The sequence below is a fragment of the Canis lupus genome, chromosome 31 (genome assembly GCF_048164855.1).
Source record: "Canis lupus baileyi chromosome 31, mCanLup2.hap1, whole genome shotgun sequence".
In the NCBI taxonomy this organism is placed as follows: Eukaryota; Metazoa; Chordata; class Mammalia; order Carnivora; family Canidae; genus Canis; species Canis lupus.
The window spans coordinates 42,665,629-42,687,741 of record NC_132868.1 but is presented as its reverse complement, the minus strand read 5'-3'; the positions used below and the strand labels follow the sequence as shown (position 1 = coordinate 42,687,741).

Sequence of the window (22,113 nt, the reverse complement as noted above, 5' to 3'; positions counted from 1 at the left end):
AAGAGGGTCTTAGTCCAACCCGCGTAGTCACAGATGAGGCAACAGGGGTCTTGAGAGTTTCGGGGATTTGGGGTGAGTCACACAACCTATTGGAGGCAAAGCCAGAACCAGAGCTCAGGACGCCAGTCCCCGAGCCCAAGACTTTCTCCAGTGGTTCTGTGCCTAAGAGAGCGGCCATGTACCTCTCACACAAGGGTTGTTCCCTTACGTGCTAGGCTTTGCCAGCCTCCCAGGGGCCACAAGGCCTTACCACCACAGCTGTGGCCCCTCTGCAAGCACCATTCCCTTTCCCGGTACGACCTGACACCACCTCTGTGCCCAACCCGCTGTATGGTCTTACATTCCGGCCCACACCTGGACTCACAGATGGGTGATCAGCTGCTGGCACCCTAGCATCTACATATGGGGGCTCCAAAGAAAGTGTCAACCAAAAGCCAGTCACTTTCGAATCCTTTGTGAAATGAGCCATGGGGAAATAAATAAATGATCCCTACCAGACCGCAGAGCAGGCAAATGCACCTCACAGCATCCTTGAACACTGGAGGGGCCAAGCCAGAGCAGCAACCCACAGGGAAGGCCCCACGGAGTCACAGAGGAATGGCCCAGCTTTTCCAACATCACACATCACACGCGCTGCGGAGACTCCGCATAAGGCAGCCAGGATGAAGCAAGAGTAATCTAGAAGAAGTGCTTACTCATCATCTGATCCTTCTCTGGTAGAAAGCATTCAGTGACTGCTACTAAGCAAAGTGGAAATTGTTTCTAGGGACCACTGGACTCGAGTCAACCAGTGGAACAGCATTTAAAAGGGTATTTTGTCTAGGGAGTAATTATAGATTTTCTCAGCTCCATTTCTAATAACTGGAATGGCACATGTGGCTGGAACTCAATAGAGAAGAATACACGAAGGCCATTATAATAGATGGAACATTCTAGGTCAATAATGACAAGCCATTCCTTCCTCGGGCAAATGGAGCCAAATGGCTGAATGTGCGGCAAAGTCAAAATTCAGAATCCCAATCACATGGGCCACACTGGCATTTCTGGCTCAAGATGAACTTGAAAAATATAATAAAGAGAAATGTATGACGAACAACATATCTAAGAGCTCAAAATGTCCGTTTGTCCTCAAAAAGCCTGCTCAAAATAGATTTTCATTGTATTTTGGACATAATATTCCATCTTCTAGATCTAGGAGGTTCAAATTGGACTAACCACCTATAAAGGAAAAAAATTAATTTTATTATAACTTGATGTCTTTGTGTTTCTAGTCAACAACTGAGAATACCTAGAGCCTTGTATTGGTCACCGTTTCATATTTATCGAGAGCCAGTGCTCAAGATGCCATATGGAGGACGTGATGAAAATTAACTAGATTGGCAAAGTGGAGGGGAGAGGAGGGCTGTGATCCACTGAACTTGAGCAGTTTTCTAAAACTGGAAGCGTTTCTATCAGCAGGGTCTAAATAATAAATTATTTCTGGGACTGTCTTGAGATTATGGAAGAGGGAATAAAAAAGGGAAGGACCTAGAAAAACCTTTATAAATGGCTGTCTAGAATATCCCAACTGAAGGATACTCTACAAAATACCCGACCAGTTCTCCCTACAACTGTCAAAAACCAGCAAAGTCTAAGAAACTGTCCGAGCCAAGAAGAGCCTAAGGACGCATGACTACCGAGTGTAATGTGCTGCCCTGGACTGGGCCTCTGGAAGGTAAACAGGATGTGAAGAAAAGTGACGGGAATTTGAATGAAGCATGGATTTTAGTTAAAATTAACTAACTTCAGTCAAAAGCATGGATTTAGTTAAAATTTGAACCACTCTGGCTCAAACACAGCGTGCTAATGTCAGATTCTAACAATGGGGGAGACCGGGCAACGGACTTCTGGGATGCTCCCTGTATTCTTTTTCATCTTGTTCTGTATCTTTCTATTGCAAAAAAAAATAAGAAGGAAGTTGGATATAGGAAAAAGAAGGGATCCCTGGGTGGCGCAGCGGTTTGGCGCCTGCCTTTGGCCCAGGGCGCGATCCTGGAGACTCGGGATCGAATCCCACGTCGGGCTCCCGATGCATGGAGCCTGCTTCTTCCTCTGCCTGTGTCTCTGCCTCTCTCTCTCTCTCTGTGACTATCATAAATAAATAAAAATTAAAAAAAAAAAAAGAATTCCGCCAGAAAAAAATATTAAAAAAAAAAAAAAAAAAGGAAAAAGAAAAAAGTAAGAGGTGGCTATTAAAAGGAAATAGAAGTTCCTAGCCACAATCCGCTGGAGCCTGGACTGTCAGTCCTGGAGGGAAAAAAAAAAAAAAAGTCAAAATTCATCTCTAAATGCCAACGGGAGCTGTTTGGAACAATGTGTTAAGAATAGCTGGGAGGGATTCATAAACACAATTAGCACCTTGACTGACTAGGACCCAAAAATAAGGCAGCTGTGGGCGAGCAAGCCACCCAGGGTCGTAAACAGGGCCTGCAACGAAGCATCTAAAATGAGAGAAGGTGACCAAGGAGGAAAGTGTCGGGTAAACAGAGTCCACGTTTGTCGCAAGAGCCCCTGTGTGGCGTGTCCTCCCTGGTGTCCCTAATTAGGAGGAGGCACTGACTTCTTCTTTTCCTGCAAAATTGTCAGGTTGACGTTTTTGTCACTCGTATCAAGGTTCTCACGTCTAGATGTAGGCAGCCCCTGTTGCTCACCTTGAATGTCGCCTCGTAGGACAGGGCCTAAAAACGACTCCTCACAACGCTGGCTCTGACCAGCCTTCCGTTCCAGCGGCAGATTCTTTATTTGGAGGGACTGAGTCATCCATTTCTCACCTTTCTCACCAGCCAAGTATTTTTAACTCACTGTCAGCGATGGAGTGAACAGAGTCTAGGAGGGAAAAGACAGTCCGTTTTTCACTTTTCTGCTCTCGGTCGCTGAATCCCAGAATGCATGACGGCACAGGGGAAAGTCTTTTATGTAAAAAGTAATAATAATAATAATAATAATAATAATAATAATAATAATGGTCTGTTCAACATTTTTCTCCACTTTGTTAAATGCCCAAAATGGGTCTCTGCTACCCAGAAAGAGACAACTTCTCCCCTGGAGGCAGCGTCTCTGTACCAACCTGGGGACAGAAACTATGCGTGGCAACCTTGAGCTCCCCAATGGCTCCAGAGACAGCAAAACCAGAGAGATGCATCCAGCCCTCCAGCTCAGAAGGGCCTGCCCCAGAAGCTGAGCTTCCGTGCACGTGTTCCGCTGGACCCCAAAGATCTGGGGAAGGAGACAGACAAAGTCTGGACTTGTGCCTACAAGCCACCGGGCGCACCGAGACTCCAGACGCTGAACTTCATGATTACAGTTTGTCCCAACATCTAAAAGAAACTGTCAACATTCCACTGGGTTCTTCGGTGCACACTGAGCCAGTGCAGGAAGGGGAGGCAATTGATGGGATGAGGAGGGAGTGGCATTTTCTCATCATCATTGCAAGTGGCTAAGATGCCAACTGCATTTAAAGCAAGGCTTAACAAAAAAAAAAAAAAAAAAAAAGAGGCAAGGCTTTTATGGCTCCTTCTGTTGTTATTTGCACCTTAGATATAGAACGGATTTCATAGTCCGGGATAGAAAAGGTGTGGCAATGGCTGGAGAGAGCAGCTCTGACGTTCAGGTAATACGTGTCCGTGCGGTGCAGTGGAAACCCAAGGAGTGAATTACGCCTTGGCATAGGAATGCCAGGGGGAACACCAGAGCCACGTACGACGACGATGAACAGACAGGCTAGCTGAGCACATACTCTGTGTGTGCCCAGAGTCGCCGGCAGGACGGACGGAAGGAGGAAGGCAAGACGAGAGGAGGCCACCCATGGAAGGTCACCAGAACGGGCGCTACAAGGGTGGCGGCAAAGACAAGCCCCGGGGACGGGTCTGACATGGGAGGCAGAGTGACCGCTCGGGAGGAGGGAGCGAAACCTGCAGCACGCACGTCTTTAGAGAAGCCCTCAAGGCCTGCTCCGTCCTCAAAGTCTTTGAAGACCCCTTAGATGGCGAAGCCAGATTCAAGCCTGTGAAAGGCAAGCGAGTAAGGACGGTGAACACTCGTGTAGCAATTGCCACAGGCCAGGTGCGCGTACATCTAGCCACTCGGGCAATGCTTACCGTGATCCCACCAGGCGGGGACTTCGCCGGCCTACTTTACCGTCCTATTTTACAGATGAGGAAACTGAGGCGCAAAGCAGTCAGGTGACTGGGCCAAGGTCGCACGAGAGAGCATGAGAGCCGTGATGTGCTGATGGACATCACACAAAAGATGACTTCCACTGGGAAAAAAACCACGCACATTCAGCCTAGAACCGTGTTAGGACCTCCAGTACCTACAGCTGACCCTCGAACAACCGGGTCTGAGCTCATGGGCCCGCTCACACGGGGATTGTTTTCAGTAATTACGTACAGTGCCGTCGGTGTTTTCTCTTCCTTGTGATTTGTGTAGTGACATTTTCTTGTCTCCAGCTTACTTCATGGTAGGACCACAGCGTACTACGTAGGACATACGAGATGTGTTACCTGGTCCAGTAACGCTTCGGGACACCGGTAGGCTCAGTAGCTAAGTTCTGGGGGAGTCAAAAGCTATAGTAGGATTTTTGACTACATGAGGGAAGGATGACCTTAACTTCCATGTTGTTCAAGGGTCAACTGGATTTTTTTTTTTTCTTAAGTAGATTTCATGCCCAGGGTGGAGCCCAGTGTGGGGCTTGAACTCAAGACCCTAAAGCCAAGACCTGAGCTGAGATCAAGGGTCAGATGCTTAACCAACCTGCCACCCAGGCACCCCATGGGTCAGCTGGGTTTTAAAGTAAACTGTTGGAAATAAATAAATAAATAAATAAATAAATAAATAAATAAATAAAGTAAACTGTTGGGCAGCCCGGGTGGCTCAGCGGTTTAGCACCTGCCTTTGGCCCAGGGGGTGATCCTAGAGACCCGGGATCAAGTCCTGCATTGGGCCCCCTGCATGGAGCCTGCTTCTCCCTCTGCCTGTGTCTCTGCCTCTCTCTCTCTCTCTCTCTCTCATTAATAAATAAATAAAATCTCTAAAAAAATTAACTGTTTGGAACCACTTTGTTTCTCCATGTTTGTTCTTCCCTCAACCGCGGTACAACTATCTAGTGAACGCACCCTCTGCACTGTGTACTGTCCTAGGATGTAGGGATACAAAACGTTTTTAAAAAACCTCTTTCCGAGCATATGTTCAGGTGAGGGGCAACAACACAATAGATAATAATGTTATGTAGTATGTGATGGTGAGTGTGTCGGCGACAAAGCAGGGAAGACGGGCAGTGGGCAGCGGGGGCATCGAAAATTTTCACTGGTGTGAAAATGGTTCTCTGAGGCCTAAAGGGGCTGTGAGGGAGCAGGCCACGCAGCATTCAGAGGCCGCATTGTAGGCAGAAGGGACGGGATGGCAAGCATAAATACCCCCAGGCCAGAAGAGGACAAAATATCCCAGGGACATTGTGACTAGAATGGACTTAACATAGGCTAAGCCCCTGGGCCAAACCTAAGAACAGTTTTTTTATTTTACTTCATATGTAAATGAAGTACAAGTCATTTCTAAAAGACATTTATTTGGGGTTTCATTTTTATTTTATTTTTTAGATTTTATTTATTTATTCATGAGAGAGAGAGAGAGGCAGAGACCCAGGCAGAGGGAGAAGCAGGCTCCATGCAGGGAGCCCGACGTGGGATTCGATCCCAGGACCCCGGGGTCACGCCCTGGGCTGAAGGCGGCCCTAAACCCCTGAGCCACCGGGGCTGCCCTCATTTTTATTTTAAATTCCAGTGTAGTTAGCAGACAACGTTATGCTGCTTCCAGGCATAGAACATCACGTTCAAACGATAAAGTGCGCTCCTTGCTCTCCCCGACCCGGTTCAGCCGCCCCCACCGCCTCCGGTAACCACCTGTTTGCTCTCTATACCCAAGAATCGGTCTCTCCGTTTATCTCTTTTCCTTTGCTCGTTCTTTCGCTCTCTTAGATCCCACGGCAGAGCGGAACCACCTGGAACCACATGGCATTTCTCTTTGACCGGATGACTTCACTTAGCGAGAGACTCGGTTTCCACCCGTGTCATTGCAAATGGCAAGATGTCATCCTTTTCACGGCTGAGTACTATTCCCTGGTGTCGCTACACTACATCTTCCTTATCTGAGGGTTAGTAACCAGAATATATTAAGGACTTCTACAACGCAACACCCCAAACCCAAATAATCTGACTTAAAAACGGGCAGAAGATACAAACAGACATTTCTCCAAAGAAGACATCCAGACGGCCAGCAGACACGCGCAACGATGGTCGTCGTCACCCAGCGTCGGGGAAATGCAAGTCGAAACTGTAATGAGATCCCACCGCGCAGCGGTCAGAATGGTTAAAATCCACGACACAAGGATCAACGGGTGCTGGGAGGGGGTGGGGAAGGGGAGCCCTCTCGCCTGTGGGTGGGGAGGCAGGGGGGGCAGCCACCGTGGAGACGCGTGGGGGGCCTCAGAGCACTAAAAATAGAGCTGCCCTTTGATCCAGCAACTACGCTACCGGGTATTTACCCCAAAAATAGAAAAACACGAATTCAAAGGGGCACCTGTACCCCTAGGTTTACAAACTACGTATATGTCACCTACTGCTCAGCCTGCAGGGATTTCCCTTCGTAGATCATCCTTCCAGAAATGACTCAAGAGCCACCAATCTTCCCGGCTGGTTCTTTCATCTCTTGTGAGCAGCACGACGTGCCTTTTCCAAACTCCTGAGCGTATCCGTCACTTCCCACCTCCCTTAGGATTAGGGTTACTTTTGCCTTATCTCCCTTTAACTTGTTCACTGAAGGCAGGAAATGGATCTGATTCATCGACTTATTCTCTGCGGACTTCAGCCTTGCTCCTGGTAACCGTTCAATAATATTTTTGAGAAGTTTTGAGAATGTGCTTTCTCTCAAATTAAGCTCCAAATTAGGATATCATTAACCTCACCTCTACATCTTTATCATAACAAGGAAATCTTTTGAGCCGTACTTCCTTGAATTTCGGGTCGCTGAGTACTCAAAGATTTTTGCCAAAGTATTGCAACTCATCAATATGCAAAACTTCAAGCTAATATTCCCAGCTCCAACAATCTTAAGGAGTAACACATTTTCCCCCACGCAATCGTAAACAGAAAGAAAAGCATTAGTTTTCCGCAACTTCGCTGTAAATAAATAAAAATGACAGATTGCAACGTAGCTTGGTTAAATGTAATCAAAAATCTAAAAAGTATATATTTAAACATCTCAAGTACGTAAAGCATGTAAAAACCAGGCTGAATCTCCATTTTTGCTCAGTCTGGCGCTGACCAGTGACTTACGCCCTATTATTTCCTGAGTGAAAAGTTCATTCCAGAAGATGTCTCTTTGTAGGAGAACTACAGAGTCTGACGCGGGACTGTGAGGATGTTACAGCAACACGTCATTCCAAAAATGAGGGACGGAGACGATGTAAGACGCCGTCCTAGAGCATTTAAGATAATTTGCTCCCAATTTTTCCTCATTCCTCCGAGGTACAGGGGGGTCTAAATGCCACGTAACTAATTTGTAACTGAGCGGGCAGACATTTCAGCTCCATGGTTCCTGCTGCATCTTCACCACTCGCCCAGGTATCCACGCAGTAAATATTTCGGGAGCACCCACCACGCGGCTCGCTCCGCTAGGCTTGGGAGACCAAGTACGGGGCCACACAGGTCTGGGCCCAACAGTCCCTCGCTGCGGGTGGCAGCCAAGGGCGAGCACCCTGAGGGTGGGGAGCCAGGGCCTGGGCCAAGGGCTTTGCTGAGGCTGGAGGCCTGCCTCAGAGCGCGGGGGGTAGGGAGGCAGCCTGGAGGTCCCAGGTGCTGGGCTGTGACCGTCCAAAGCCGCCCTGGGGGACACGGCACAGAGCAGCCAGGGCAGGACAGCTCGCGGAGCTCCGGGTGTGGCCCCTGCAGCAGGGCTGCACCCGAAGGCTCCCGGCCGAGGCTGGAGGGCTCCCGGCCCCTAACCGGGTGGCAGCCAGGGAACCCTAACTGTGCCCACGTCGGGAGTCACAGGCAAGACGCAGGGCCCCAGGGCCGGAGAGGCCCCCACACTCCCGGCTTCCCACCACGCACCCCACACACCTGGCAGGTCAGCCCACGGGAGCCCGAGTCCGACAGGTGCCACGCGGAGGCTGCAAGGCTGCCGGGCAACATCTGTGGGACCCACGTGGAGCCCTAGCAGAGTGGCGGCAGGCCCCACGGCCACGCGCTCCGAGCCCGGCTGCCCGGTGCCCCACCGTAAGGCTCCCTGGAAAAGCGAAAGGATAGACCGAAGATCAGTGGTCGCTGGGCCTGGGAGCAGGGGGTGTGGGAGGAAGGGGCCCTGGCCGGGCGGAGACGCGCCCGGAGTGCACCCCATGATGGCGCAGGTGGCTGCGAGTGGCTGTCCTCCAGGTGTCCAAGGAGAACCCCCAGCTGCCAGCTACCGGCTGAGCCACGTTGCCCCGGTGGCTAAATCCCTTGGCGTCTCCCTCCTTTGCCTCAGAAGACACCCGAAACCTCTTTGTCGCAGGAGGAGCTGGACCAGGTGGGCCAGTGTGGACGGTGCTCGGAGCCGCCCGACGGCCCGGCAATTCCGCTCGTGTGGGCCCCGTAGTGCTGCGGGTGGGCCTGCTGTGTGCCAGGTGCCGCGGCGCAGTGGCTTTGGGCGGACCCCCTCCTCACCCCCCGGCGGGGGATGGGCCGCACCAGCACTGGGCCCGCAGCACACTCAGTCCTCAGCCAGAGCCGCCCCGGTGGCTGCGGCGCTGTGGGCATAGCAGGCCTCGTCCTGCAGGGAGGGCTCGGTCCCGCTCAGCCGATGGCCTCCCGGTGGGCAGTGGGACATCAGCGTGCAGAGGCCATGCCAGAGCACCCGGGGCCGTCTCCCGGCCCGGCCAGCACCGCGGCCCCTGGGAAGTCGCTCACCTCCTGGGCGGGGACGTTCCCGCGTGGGCTCTGGCAAGGATGAAATGCGCTACGGAACGCAGGCCCTTGGAGCAGTACCTGGCACGGCGCGGGACCGTGAAGTGTTGGCGCGTATTCTCCGGTTCACAGCGATCCAGTCTTCGTCGGACTTCCTGTGACCTTCATTTTCAGTGCAGCCACTTTCACGTAGCTCCTTTCCACGCTGTCACTTGTGGTTTTAATGTAGATTCATCTTCCCCTGTTGCTTTACCTCAACTACAAATGAATCTGAGTCCTAGTTCAGTTTGCAAAACAGGGATTCAGAGACATTAAATGATTTGCCCAAGACGAGACAGCCAGATGGTATCATGCCAATTTGTTCTCAGAACTTGGGCTTTTCCCATCACGCCACACCAGTTACATAAGGAGCTATTGAGAAAGAGGCTCCGCAGACAGACTTCAGTGCATGCGTTATGTAAAGTACAGGCCCTAATAAAGAGGCGATCACAGAAAAGTTGAAAGAACACGAACGAGTGACGGTCCAGCCCCCTCCCCTAGCTCCCGAGCCTTCTGCCTCGCCACCGAGGCCCTGCTGGCCCGGCCTCTGCATGTGGTCGGCGACCAGGAACTGACGGCTTCCTGGGGGGCTCGGGGCTGTGCCGCGCTCTCCATCAGAAGGGAGCTATTTTAAGCCACTTTTCCTAACTACTACCCTCCCTCGTCACTCCTAGCCCTGTCAGCGGAGCCGCCCCAAATAAATCTTTCATCCACGTACTAAGCCTCCAAGTATTTGAAAACAGCTATTATAGTCACGTCCTCGTGTTCAAGCTAAACGCCGCCGCCGTCCTCCACCGCCCTCCCCGACACAAGGCTTCAGTCACCTCTCCCCGTCGCGGATGTCCCCCCGAACACATCCCGCTTTGCCAGCACCCTGAAATACGGTGCCTGGCCCTAAACAGATCCCCATCCCTGAACTAAGCATGTTTTCCTGACGAAAATAATGTTAAGAATGACCCTAAAACCCTCACGGATATAAACGCTGGGGCTTTCACCATCTCTGCCAAGGGACCGCCTTCTCCCTGGAAGCCCCGTCTCTGGGAGGACTCCCGTGACTCACAAAACCGCGTTCCACATCATTGCCACCCTTTGCTCCCTTCGTGTTGTCTCGTGATCATCACCCTCTTAATATTTGCCTGCTTAGGTAGAACCCAGTATCTCAACATGTCCAGAGCGTTTTGTCACCTAACCGACATCTAGCCCGCGAACTTTCTCGAACCCGAACCCACTTGACGATCTCAGCAGCCTGCCACCCGAGTCTACCTCCCACACCTGCGTGGAAACAACTGCCCGCAAAAGGCAGTGAGAAAGACGACCGCCAGGCATGCTCCCGACCGCCCACTCGTGTCCCCTCGGGGTCCCGGGCTCAGCCGGCTGCAAAGCTCCCCCGGCACTCCCGAACCCGCACCCCCTGCATTTCTCTCAAGGAGACCATGGGCGCCTGGTCAGATGCGGACCAAATGCTCGGTGTGTGATGGGCCTGTCGTCCTCGTAGTCGCCTGGTCTGCCAACCTGGGCCTCCACGGAGCTCCAGCTCAAGGACGTAAAGGGACCCGGGGCTACACCAGGGCAGACGAGGGCCTCCGGGGGGAGTTCCCCGAGGACTCTGGGCTGCCCAGAGAGAAGACACGGCCTAGGCACACAAGCCAATGAGAAGAGGGCATGTTTGAAAGAGTAAAACAAAGCCCACAACCGAGGGAGAAAGAAGAGTGAAGAGGTTCGGGGCTGCAGAGGCCAGAGGGGCCAGACCTCGTACGGCGTGTTAGGGAAGCCGGGCTTTATCTTGAGCGCGACGGAGAGCCGGAGAGCCCTCGACTGATGTTAACATAAGGTGACACGATAAAATTTGCATTTTGCAAAGATCACAGACTGTTCTGGGGACTTCTGCTTTGAGAGAGAAATGGGAATAGTTAACCTCCAAGGTCCAGACCAACGCGGAGTCTGTGCTTCTCTTGCTTAGCTAATTAAGAAACCCAAAGGAAGATTAGCTTCCTCTGGAGTGTTGCACTTTTCTGCTCCTCATTAAACCGTCTACACTCATCACTCCCGTTGGGTGAATTCCGGTGTGTGTGGGAGAGAGAGAGAGAGGAAACCGGGGGACCTCGGTGCAGCTCGCATCACAATATCCTTACGTGCCACGGACACGCTAGATTCTCACGGTCGCTGGCGTCCTTCCCGCTCAGCGAGCGGCGGCGGAGGGCTGAGACCATCGGCGGCCTGACTCATAAGCTGCAAAGTACACACGCTCCAACTACCGATGCCGAGAGAACCAAGGAATGACGAAAGGTTGACAGAGACTCGATTAAAATTTCATTTTTACCAAGCATCATGCTGTCAAAAAAAGAAAAAAAAAAAAGAGCAGATGATTAGGTGAATTCAGGATTCCGTATGTCACCTGTTGAGAAAAGTTACCTGTAACTTGGAGACAAGAACAAAAGGCGGAGTGTCGTTGTTTCCATGTCACTCTGAAATAGTATTGAACGGGTCTGCTCAAGGATCACTTAGTTTTCTAAAACAACCCGCCTCTGCTTGACTTTGCTATTGAAAATAGACATTAGGGGCGCCTGGGGGGCTCTGGTTGAGCATCTGCCTTCAGCCCAAGGAGTGATCCCGGGGTCCCGGGATTGAGTCCCGCTTCGGGCTCCCTGCATGGAGCCTGCTTCTCCCTCTGTCTGTGTCTCTGCCTCTCTGTGTGTGTCTCATGAATAAATAAATGAAATCTTTAAAAAACAAAAAGGAATAAAAAATAAAAATAGACATTAAAAAAAATAATAATAAAATAACACAGACATTAAAGGCTCAGGTTCTGCAAAGTCACAAGTCCTCTTACAGACCTGTGTCTAATACACAGTATTTTTCTTTTTTTTTTTTTTTTTTGCCCAAATGAAAAAGTAACCCCAATGTCATAGTTCATCGTACTGGTGGAGACTGACCAGTTCGTTTCTAACGTAGAATCTACCGAACATCCCTTTGTTAAGTTACGTACAGACCCCCTGCCCCTCAGGTGCCCTTTGAACCAGCTTTATGATTTAGTGACTTCCTCATTAATAAAGGAGTCGGATAAGGTCTTTGGCAGGTATTCATTCTGTATTTGTATGAAATTCACATTTTAATTTTTGCAAAGTATTCTTTGATGTTAACACCCCGAATTCAGTGCCGCGAGGCCTGGGTGGCTCAGCTGGTTAAGCGTCAGGCTTTAGGTTTCACCTCAGGTCATGATCTCAGGGTCAAGGGCTCGAGCCCCAGGCCGGACTCTAAGTTCAGGGCAGAGTCTGTTTGAGATTCCCTCCCCTTCCTCGCTCTGTCCCTCTGCTCCTTCCCCTGGGTCGCGATCGCTCACTCGCTCGCTCTCAAATAAATATATAAATAAAATCTTTAAAAAGAGATGGAGAGAGAGAGAATGCAGTGTAATTTTTATTATGTCCCTGTCTTTCTGCCAAACTTCAAGTTCTGATTTTTGAGGGGCAGGGGGATTTTTTTTCATAATGTGTTTTTCTTATCCTTTCTTCGTTGTGTGTTGGCTCCGGCAAGAAGGTCAGCGCTGGGCAGACTCGCACACCCTTATTCCTGGCGTCTCCGGAAACACCACCACATATGAGCGATACTTATTCTGGGCGCAGAAGAAAAGGAGACCCCGTATCTTTTCCTTGATCTGTTTTTACCACTGAAGTTCTCCTCACAAAAAAAAAATTTAAAAAAACAAAAACAAAAACTAAACCAAAAAACCCATTTCCTAGAAATGTCTTCTAAGTTGTGAGAGGATTCTTGTCTGTTTAAATAGAACATATGTTTTTTTATTTTTTTGTAAGTTATTTATGTATTTAGGCCCAATGTGGGGCTCGGACTCATGACCCCAAGATCAAGAGTCGCACGCTCTTCCAACTGAGCCAGCCGGGCGCCCCCAAATAGAAATCATATTTAAAACCAAGTCAGAATGCCCCTTACTGCTCGGTCGGTGCTCCTTTTATTTAGTCCTACAGAGTTCCTACGCCTCCGGCTTTGTCTCCCTGCGCGATAAGCACACATGAAGCCAGGTGCTGGCTGCTGGGGGAAGACGGTGCCTCCTTACAGACACATGGAAACCAGCACAAAAAAACAGAAGATGGAATCAATGAAAAATTTCATCACAATCTAATACCTGATGGAACCCAAGGCTTTTGTTCCACCTTCTGATGAAAATAAACAGTGGTACATTTGCTTGTATATTTATGACCATCATCTGAGTTTCCCATACACTTTGAACCTGCTGCTTTTCCCTGTGTAAAAAAAAAAAAAAAAAAAATGATTTTATCCCTAAACATCATATAAAAAGGACCGAGAGGAAATAAGCACCCCTGGCTCCTTACCGTCAGGCTAATTCAAAGGGAAATTGCTCTCTTTGATGTCAACTAGAATCGCCTTAAAATCTGTTATGTGGGTTCCTGTGGCTTTTTCAAAATATAATATCAGTCTTAAGAACTCAGATTTGGGATGATTTTGACTATTAGCGTAAAGTTTAGTTCCTTTGATGCCAGAAGCATTTCCTGTTTCCAAGCCGTTGGGGAGGTAAGTAGAGGCTGCCGATCGGGCTCCAGGGGCCGTGACAGCCTAGGCCACGCCGCCAAGGTCCCTGGGGACCAGATAGGGCTGTGCAGCCTGGGTGGCCCAGAGGCCGCCCGCCACCGCATCGATTACAAGGGGCTGCGGCAGGTGCTGCTCGGCCACAGGGCGTCCCACTCAGCAGGCTGCACAGTCCGGCCTGCTCTCCTCAGGTCGCCAGGCCCTGCGACAGCCCGGGTGCTCATCTTGGTGGCGGCGGGGGCCCAGCGATGGCAGGCACCGCAGGGGTGAGGCTGTACAAGCACCCCAAGCAGGAGTAAGGCTCTATGAGCACCTCAATCAAGGGTGGGGCTCTACAAGCACCCTGAGCAGTGGTAAAGCTCTACAAGCACCCCGAGCAGAGGTGAGGCTCTACAAGCACCTCAAGCAGCAGTGAGGCTCTACAAGTACCCCGAGCCAGGGATGAAGCTCTACAAGCACCCCGAGCAGGGGTGAGGCTCTACAAGCACCTCAAGCAGCAGTGAGGCTCTACAAGTACCCCAAGCCAGGGATGAAGCTCTACAAGCACCCCGAGCAGGGGTGAGGCTCTACAAGCACCCTGAGCCAGGGATGAAGCTCTACAAGCACCTGAGCAGGGGTGAGGTTCTACAAACACCCTGAGCAGTGGTAAAGCTCTACCAACACCCCAAGCAGCAGTGAGGCTCTCTCTACAAGCACCCTGAGCAGGGGTGAGGCTCTACAAACACCCTGAGCAGTGGTAAAACTCTACGAACACCCCAAGCAGCAGTGAGGCTCTACAAGCACCCTGAGCAGGGGTGAGGCTCTATGAGCACTTGAGCAGGGATGAGGCTCTACGAGAACCTGAGCAGGGGTGAAGCTCTACAAGCATCCCGAGCAGGTGTGAGGCTCTACGAGCACCTGACCAGAGGTGAGGCTCTACGAGCACCTCGAGCAGGGGTGAGGCTCTATGAGCACCCCAAGCCAGGGCCCCAGGCCCACAGCCAGGAGGAGGCCGGAGAGGGCCGGACAATCATCTAAAGCATGAAGTCGCTCCTCCCGGTTCACTGGGGTTTCTGTCAGCACCCCATTACTCTAGCCCCCCGCATTTCCAGGCCATCAGGAAGGCCAGGCCTGGAGGCAATGCCGCGCTGAACGTGCACCCCAAGAGTCAGCCTCTCTCCAGCTGGGTCTGTTCTTGGCCTCCAGACAGCTGAGCGAAGCACTGAGCCCCCGCGAGCTGCCCCCGCAGCGCCCCCAGCCTGTGCCTGGGGGGGAGGATGGGGAGCGAACCCTGGGGTCCCACAGCCGCCAGGCCTGGCAAGTGGTGGGAGGAAGGCTGGGCCCGACTTCCCCCCAGAGCCGCTCAGCCTGGTCTGCACCCCGAGGCGGGAGCCAGAGCCGTGGCCGAGCAAGCAGCGGGCCAGCCGCACCCGCTGGAGAGCCCGGGCCCACCGCGCCCCGTCCCTGGGGACAGGTCTGAAGACCGCGAACTGCCCCCAGGGAGCACGGGGACCAAGGTGCAAACAAGGCCGATGGGTCCACATCTAGCACCGGCCTGAGAGCAGAGCGCGTGGGCACCGGCCCTTCTGAGGTGCAGAAAAAATCCCCGTGTGCTTGCTCCCCCTTCGCCCGAGCTCGTTGGGCACTTCTCTGCCCCAGTGCCCTGGACCGCGTGTCACTGGGGGTGCCCCTCCAGAGGCAGCGCGCGGGGCGAAATTGGAATAAATCTCATGCCAGATTCCACTTGAAAATCCTTAAGAAAGGGCTGGATTTTCCTCCAGGGTGAGAAGCACCCCGATTATTCTTTGATTGGGTCCCTGGTGAAGGAGTCAGTCATCCCGCATTCAGGTTCAGATCACGTGTAAAAGCGAAATACTTACATACTAGATCCTTCTTCAGCGGGAGAGCTACCCACCAATGGGAGCTTGAGAAACCGAGCTCAGCTGGTACTGAGTGAGATTTAGGTCTCCCGGCTTAAACCCACTCCTTTTTAAATAAGTGCATGCTTTTTCAATCAACTCATCCCTCTCTCTCTCCTCTCTCTCTCTCTCTCTCTCTCTCTCTCTCTCTCTTCTTTCCTGCTTTCTTGGGGTTTTTTCATCTAGCTCTCTCTCCTTGTTTTCCTCTCAGCACCTCCCCTCTTTGTCTTTGGTTTGTTTATAGGTCCGACTGCACGTGAAGCACACATAAGGGGCAAGTGTTCCGGGCCTCACCTTAAGCAAAGCGACGAGAGCTATGACGGAGAAGTGGAACCAAGATACTGTAGGAGATGATGTTAACTGTATACCTGGGAGTTCACTGCTCCGGATTAAGGAACTCAGGTTAATTCCAAAGGAGCATTAGGATCAAGGAGAGCCAAGAGCCTTCCTGCGCCACACGTCAGCAGGGAGACTGCCGAGGCCTTGGTGGGGAGCCCCCACCCCCCGGCATCGGCACCATCGTGTGCTGGGACCCCGAGCTATTAGCCTTCAGTTAGTATAGCACCATATCTGAAAAAAAAATCGTATGTTGATGTTTTTTAAATCTTTTTTGGAATGATTCCAAGATTTGGGTGCCTTCGAGCTTTTTAAATCTGCAGTATTATTAAATCCCCTGAGAAGAGAGTAGAGAATTCTTCCTGGAGAGTAAGAGAAGCCTTCACAGAACAAGCAATCCTTTGAGCTGAGCCTTAAAGAAACAGGTTGAAGAGGATGCCAGGTGGGCTGTGGGGTGAATCCTCACTGGGGGCAGAAGGACTCGAACAGAAGCAGATAAAGTCTCCTTCGTTACAGAAGTAAAATCACAAAGTAGAAAAAATCCCACTACTGTCTTATCACCACTTTGTCAGCACCTGCTTGCCCTACATCCCTCCTCTCACCTGCCAGGAGCACGGATCTGCACCCGCGGCCCGTTCCAGGCAGGAGAAGCCCAAACCTACAGGCCATTCTATTTCTGTTCCCAGCACAACTACCCATGTTGAGCTAAGGTGTTGGAGTTGGTGAGATCTTCACGCTCTGGCCTCTTCCATCGAGCTTTCCCCAGTCTGTCCTCTACCAGGGTCATCTTTTCCCGGTCCACGTCCCAGTACACCCCGAGCTCTGCTATGGTGCGCCAGCACGTACTACACCGACTCATCGTGTGCCGGCCCTGGTCTGTCTCCCCGCCAGGGACAAGGCTCCTTTGGCAGCAGGGACACGCTCTCCCGCTTGTACTAATCTGAGCTCAGCCAGCCTTTTCACAAATAGATTCTTTCTCTGGGAAAGTAGAGACTGAATGAGGAGACGCACTGTTTTTATTACTAAGTGATGACATGATGAAAATATTGGCTTCAGAAACGGACTCCTTGACTACCTTTGTGCCGTCCGTGTTTTAAATATCGTCTATTTTCATTTTTATTTTCAGAGACGCGTCTTGATAAAAATGAAAGGGTTTATGTCACCCAATGTAGAACTTGCTCTAACAGCTTGGCTCTACTTTGTGAAGCCTTCTGGTTCTCTAATTCATCTTGCTCTCACTAAAAACTGACAGAAATGATTCTTTTTAAAAAACCCAAAAGCTTCTTTAGACATCAAGTGGTCTTTACCACCCAACCTTGCAGTGATTTAAGTGCAAATCAAATTTAAAACATACAGATGAATTGCATAAGGATTTGAAATGTTTATTGTACTATAACCTTCCCATCTAAAACAAAATGGCCAGGCACAACAATGTCAACGTGCTCTATGCAAACCAAGATTAATGTGGTTTTACCTATTTTTTTTTTCAGTCTTACCTATTTTATACATAAAATATTTTTTACATTTGATCTTTAATAACATAAATTAGTTGATTGTTAAAGTCAATAAACTCATCCACTTAGACCAGTATCAAGCGCCCTGTATAAGTTTCACCATATGGTAGACGTCCACCACCTTCTCACCAACTTTCTCTCCAACTAGACGTCCACTACCTTCTCTCCAACTGGAAAAGATTAGCCTTTCTTCTTAGCAGGCATTTTTCTTTAAATCTTGTTTTTATTTCTTTTTTTTATTTTTATAAATTTATTTTTTATTGGTGTTCAATTTGCCAACATACAGAATAACACCCAGTGCTCATCCCGTCAAGTGCCCCCCTCAGTGCCCGTCACCCATTCACCCCCACCCCCCGCCCTCCTCCCCTTCCACCACCCCTAGTTCGTTTCCCAGAGTTAGGAGTCTTCCATGTTCTGTCTCCCTTTGTTTTTATTTCTTACTCAGGGTTTCCACATTTAAATTGTACTGCTAAAGACTGATTCCAAAAGAGTGATGGGATTCCTCTTCTCCAGCAAGATCATTTTCTTATGTTCAGCATCTATGTCGTCTCCCAGAAATTCAAATTCAGATCCACGTCCCTAATTTGAGAAACCAACCTTAGCATACTATGGCATATATTCTGGCCATTTCATCCACAGTTGGTGGCAGTTATAATTAAGTTCTTTCAAAATGAACACTGGCTATCAAGAACCATAAAATATCCAATATGGTAGCTACATGTTCTGTTCCTTAGATGGAAAATCAACCTGCAAAATTTTTATAGGGATCGTTGAATCAGATTTCACCATGGTGGGCCCTGGCTCTGCCCAGACTATAAAACCTTTCATTGAATTTTACAGTATAATTATCTGGAGGGCAGTAGGATGTGGAGAAAGATGAACCCTCATGCACTATTGGTGGGAATGCAAGTTGGTGCAACCACTATGGAAAACAGTATGGAGGTTCCTCAAAAAATTAAAAATAGAATTTCCACATGACCCAGTAATTGCACTACTGGGTATTCACAAACAACAACAACAACAAAACTCCCTGGTATCATTCAAAAAGTCATATGCTTCTTATGTTTGTGGCAACACCCTTTACAACAGCCAAAATATGGAAGTAACCCAAGTGTCCGTCCATCGATGAACAGATAAAGAAGAGGAGATGTACATAGACACACTGGAACATTCCTCAGCCGTAAGAAAGAATGCGATCTTGCCATTTGTAACTGGATGGAGCCACAGAGTAGGATCCTGAGTGAGCGAAGTCGGTCAGAGGAAGACACATACCAGATGATCACACTCATGTGTAGAAATTAAGGAACAAAACAAAGGAAAACAGGGACAAATGAACAGACCCTCAAATACAGAGGACACACGGGTGGTTTTGAGAGGGGAACTGGGGGGAGGGTGGGTGAAACAGATCCAGGGGACTAAGGGGCATAAACTTCCAGTTACTAAATAAATCAAGATACAAAAAGAACAGTATAAGGGGCACCTGGGTGGCTCAGGGGTCAAGCATCTGCCTTCGGCTCAAGGAGTGACCGGGGGTCCTGGGATCGAGTCCCCCACCGGGCTCCCTGCATGGAGCCTGCTTCTCCCTCTGCCTGCGTCTCTGCTTCTCTCTCTCTCTGTCTCGTGTGAATAAATAAATAAAAATCTTAAAAATAATAAAAATTCTAAAAAAACAGTACAAGGAATATGTTCAGTAAGATTGTGATCATGTTCAGTGTCAGACGCCGACTACGTTCACTGCAGTGAGCACTAATGTACCGACTCGTTGGGTCATTGGGTTGCAAGTGAAAGCCCCAGTTCAGCGACTCCGTGTTATGGGGCAGCGCACGTCACTTGGTGTCGCCTCAGTTCTTTCACCTGCTAATCGTGGGCACCAATATTTATTGACTCTCCAGCTGTGAGAGGAAAACCACAAAATCTGGAAAACACCTAGAAAGTGCTTAACTTGGTGGCTCTGCTCAGTAAGTAGTGAAATTAAGGTTTTTCTAGGAAAGTGTAAGACGCACACGGGCTTGGATTGCGGAGAAGACGACTTTGTTAGGATTAGATGAGAACTTTGTAACTGAGCAGAGGAAGGATCGTGAAATCTGTGTAATCGCCACTGCCCGCCAAGCGCCTGTCGCCGTTCCCGCAACTGGTAGGAGTTCAACACACGTTCTCCCTTTAATTTTCCATTCCCTCCGCCTCTCTTACCCTAAGGTCATGTCCTATGTCCATAATGATCAAAAGCAGAAATCAGTCATGTTTCTGAAGGACTGTCGCACGTGCGGTTTTAAATAATCGACCGTGAGGTTACTGTCCAGCTACCTGGGGTATCTTTCAGAAAACGCGGCAATAAAATGCCCCTTTGAGCCTTATGGTGATTTACATCAGAATTCCAGAATTATTTTTGAGAGGAAAAAACAATTTCTTTGATTAAAGTGGTGGCTGGGGCGCCCGGGGGGCTCAGTGGCTGAGCGTGTGCCTCGGGCTCAGTGGTGACCCTGGGGCCATGGGATCGAGTCCCGTGTGGGGCTCTCTGCTCCTTGGGGAGCCTGCTTCTCCCCCCGCCCCTCCTGCCCCCACCCCCCATGCTTGCCCGCTTCAAATAAATGAATAAAATCTGTAAAGAAAAGTTGAAGTGGTGGGCGCGGGGCAGAGCCGTGGAGCTCGCCGGCGCAGGCCGTGGGTAAGGGGCAGGCCGCGGGCTTCGGAGCGACGCTGTCCACCGTCCACAGGGCCCCGACACCCCGGCTCGCAGCAGCCAGGCGCGTGGGAACACATCGGGCACGACCGTGAGCAGAGGGCATTTTCCCCTGGACGCCCCGTCCTCACGGACCCGTCGTCGGCCGCACAGCCTGAGCCTGCCCAGCGGCCTCCTGGGCTCCTGACGGACAGGGAGTCAGGGAGGCGCCTAACGTGTCCAGACAAAGGAGGAGATGTGTGGCCGGACGCACTCGCCCCGTCCGGAGACAGGCGGGTGGGCGCGGTTGCCGGCCCCCTGGGATCCCCCTGCCTCCTCCCTCACCGAGAGGTCTCCTCTGTCCTGCTGAAGTAACACCTTGGAATCGGCAGAGCAGAGCCGGCCACCGTGACCGCAAAGGGCATCCGAGCCCCTTGCCTCGGCCGTGCTCTGCGGATCGCGGCATCTACCCGGGAGGCGCGGCAGGACCACAGTTCTCCTGAAGAGTCACAAGATAAGTCCTGGGACTTGGACCCTCATATCAAGTAAATTCAGGGATGCTCAGTTTTAGCGTTATAGGATATTTTTAAGGATTTTTTTTTTTTTTGACCAGGAAGGAGGGCCAGCGTCCTGTTAACCCAAGTAGCATTTCCAACCAGTCTAAAGAGATCGGCGTTTCACCCGTAGGCCTTTCCCTCCCCCTGCTCTCCCGCTCGATTTCCTTCGCCCCCTCCGAGGGGTGCGGTCCCCGCTGCCCTAGGCCCCCTCGGACGCGTTGCTCCTGAGGACCCTGCCACACAGCGGCCCACAGGTCCGGGGCGATGCAGCCGCTCCCCGGGCCCGAGCCAGAGGAGGCTGCCCTGGGAGAGGGAACTGCTGGCGACACCTGCCCCCCATGTGCTGCCAGGAAACCGCGGGCAAAGTCCTGCGGTGTCGGCTGCTTTGCCTGAGTAACAGCATCTCCTGTGTCTGCAGGTCATCTCTTGAGACCTGCGTGGTCACAATTAGAAGGGACTTGCCCACCCGCTTCTCGGCACTGACTCCGACCTCCAAAGCTGCCCGGGAAGCCGACAGCCGTGAGCTTGTGGCCCGTCACCCTGGTGACCACCCGGCTAACCATGTGCTTCCTTCCACGAATATACTTTTCACCCAAATGCTGAGTTACAGAGGGTCTCATCATAACCCAGGTACATGGAATTCACTTACTCTTCATACTTCTCCCCTTTCAAAAAAAAAAATTTAGAAATATTTTTTCTATCAAAGATACTTTCTCCTTTACATCCAATCTGTCCCTCAGTCAAATTTTAGTCTCTAACATTCCAAAAGGAGACATTTTTAGACAGACTTTACATAGTTGTCGCCCGGTTATCAATTTGACGGAAGACCATCCAGGCACACAGGACTTGAGCCTCTAACACTCACTAAATATTTGTAGAGTACCTAACGCTGCTGCTGTGTGAAGATACCCCACGAACACGAAACACCGTTCCCGATTCCAAAAATTGTACAGCTCGCTTGTGGAGATACTATTATTCATTGGGTTTTAGGATGAAAAGGGCATCCAAGTTCATCACTTTACAGATGCAAACAGGAAATAATTCATTGTCGAGAGAATAAAACACAAAGGAGAAAAAGATGGTCTGACCACCTGCAAAATAAATCAAGTCCCCCAAAAAAACAAAAATAAATAAATAAATAAAAATAAAAAAATAAAAAATAAAAAAATAAATCAAGTCCCGCCCGTATCTTCTAGAATCAGCGAAGCGATACTGCTTTACATTTGGAAAAGTCCAGATGAGCATCCAACAGTGACGCTGTCCTGCAAAGACTACCAGCCGACGGCAATAACAGGGCATCCCAGCGGAAGTCTTAAGGCGTTGGCTGGAGGCATCCTCAAGACAAAGACAAAAACGAAAAAACAGAAAACAGCGCAGCTCTTCAGGGAGGGCCTGCTCATGCCTTCCAGCATCTGACGCACCTGACAGATGGAGCAAAGGCTGGAGCAGACGCCCCGGCCGGGGGTGCCAAGGGCTCTGCGAGGAGCACGCCCAGGCGAGCCCTGTGACAGCGTGCAGCTGTGGCTCCTGGACGCAAAGGACGGCCGGAGACGACAGGAGAGCAGGGTTCCCTTC

At 50.6% G+C, this 22,113-nt stretch overlaps 1 long non-coding RNA gene across 1 annotated transcript in view; it reads right to left on the bottom strand.

Moving 5' to 3' along the window:
* LOC140622343 (uncharacterized) overlaps positions 1–13,112 on the bottom strand; it is a 63,301-nt gene extending 50,189 nt beyond the window's left edge. Inside the window, exons 1-3 of the long non-coding RNA XR_012022126.1 lie at positions 12,960–13,112; positions 11,147–11,345; positions 2,691–2,865 (exon numbers count right to left, since the gene is read on the bottom strand). This is a non-coding gene — a long non-coding RNA (uncharacterized lncRNA). The remainder of the gene's footprint in view (positions 1–2,690; positions 2,866–11,146; positions 11,346–12,959) is intronic.
* Positions 13,113–22,113: the final 9,001 nt, after the last annotated feature.